The sequence below is a fragment of the Callospermophilus lateralis genome, unplaced genomic scaffold, assembly GCF_048772815.1.
Source record: "Callospermophilus lateralis isolate mCalLat2 unplaced genomic scaffold, mCalLat2.hap1 Scaffold_66, whole genome shotgun sequence".
Taxonomy (NCBI): domain Eukaryota; kingdom Metazoa; phylum Chordata; class Mammalia; order Rodentia; family Sciuridae; genus Callospermophilus; species Callospermophilus lateralis.
The window spans coordinates 9,106,182-9,108,086 of NW_027514882.1; the positions used below are offsets into that span (position 1 = coordinate 9,106,182).

The 1,905-nt window shown below is 40.2% G+C and overlaps 1 pseudogene; it reads left to right on the top strand.

Moving 5' to 3' along the window:
• Positions 1–435: 435 nt before the first annotated feature.
• Positions 436–776, top strand: LOC143389862 (eukaryotic translation initiation factor 1 pseudogene; annotated as a pseudogene).
• The last annotated feature ends 1,129 nt before the right edge of the window (positions 777–1,905 follow it).

Sequence of the window (1,905 nt, forward strand, 5' to 3'; positions counted from 1 at the left end):
ATAAATGTGCCAAAAACCTACAGTGGAGAAAAGATAGCCTCTTCAACAAATAGCGCTGAGAAACCTGGAAATCCACATGCAACAAAATGAAACTAAATCCCTATCTCTCAACATGCACAAAATTCAACTCAAAGTGGATAGAGGAATTAGAAATTAAACCAGAGACAGTAGGCCCAAATCTCCATCATATTGGATTAAGTCCCTACTTCCTTAATAAGACTTCTATAAATCAAGAATTAAAATCAAAATTAATAAATGGATAGATTCAAACTAAAAAGCTTCTTCTCAGCAAAAGAAACAATCAGTGGAGTCACTGAGCCACTGCGGAGGACTCAGCAGCCTCCCCCTGGAGACCTCCCCTTCTGTCCCCCTGCCACCTTCTCCCGCAGCTGCCTTCCGCAGGCCATTTCCACCAAGGAAAAGGAATTGTATGGTATGTCTGCTATGCAGAACCTCCACTCTTTCTACCCCTTTGCTGATGCAAGTAAGGGTGATGACCTGCTTCCTGCTGGCACTGAGGACTATATCCATATAAGAATTCAACAGATAAACGGCAGGAAGACACTTACCACTGTCCAAGGGATCGCTGATGATTAAAATAAAAAGAAACTAATGAAGGCTTATAAAAAGAAATTTGCCTGCAATGGTACTGTAATTGAGCATCCAGAATATGAGAAGTCATTCAGCTACAGGGTGACCAGCGCAAGAACCTATGCCAGTTCCTGGTAGAGATTGGACTGGCTAAGGATGATCAGCTGAAGGTTCATGGTTTTTAAGTGCTTGTGGCTCACTGAAGCTTAAGTGAGGATTTCCTTGCAATGAGTAGAATTTCAAGGTTTAAAACCTCACAGCTTGTATAATGTAACCATTTGGGGTCCACTTTTAACTTGAACTAGTGTAACTCCTTCATGCAATAAGCTGAAAAGAGCCATGCTGTCTAGTCTTGAAGGTCCTCATTTAAACAGAGGTCAAGCAGTAGGTGCCTGGCAGTGTCCACCCTGAAACAAAGCAATAACATGATGTCTCAGTAAAGCCCAGAGCTCCAAGATCAGATGGCTGTGTCTGACCAGAAGCTTCTCAACTCTCCCTCAGCTGAGGCCCCTGAGCTAAGAGTGTCATGACCTGTTCAGGAGGAATGGGGTAAGGCAGCTGTACCACTAGAAGGGGGCCTTTCGTATTTTTTTTTTGGGGGGGGTGTTTCATTTTGTTTTTAAAAAAGAATCCCTGGTGTATAACCTGACCAGGTGGGCAGAACTCAGGGGCCACCTTCCTTCCAGTGAGGTGATGTGACATCTGGCTTGCCACCAAGGTCTTCTTTTTGACTAGACGTATGCTAGCTAAGGGGTGTCCAAAACAACAGAATATGAGGTCAGCTTAATATCAGTTAAACTTTTGACAAGGGAACAAATTCCAAACTGATGTTATCAGTCCTGTAGCTAGCTGTAGAGCTTGCAACTCACTAGCAACAGCTGCCCAGTGCCATGTGAAGTGATAAACTGTTTTTTGGTTTTCTTTTCCCCTTCCACTTTTAATGTTATGTAATGTATTTAAACCCTTATTTAAATAAAACTTGTTTTCAGAAATAAAAAAAGAAACAATCAGTGAGGTGAATAGAGAGCCTATATTTTGAAAGCAAATTTTTACCATGTGCACATTAGGTAGAGCACCAATCTCTAGGGAATATAAAAACTCAAAAAGCTTAACACCAAAAAACAAATATCCCAATCAATAAATGAGCCAAGGGACTAAACAGACACTTCTCAGAAAGTGATATATATATATATATATATAATCAATCGACCAATATAAAAAAAATGTTTAACATCTCTATCAATTAGAGAAATTCAAGTCAAAAATAATATAAGATTTCATCTCACTCCAATCAGAAATGCAGCTATTAAGATT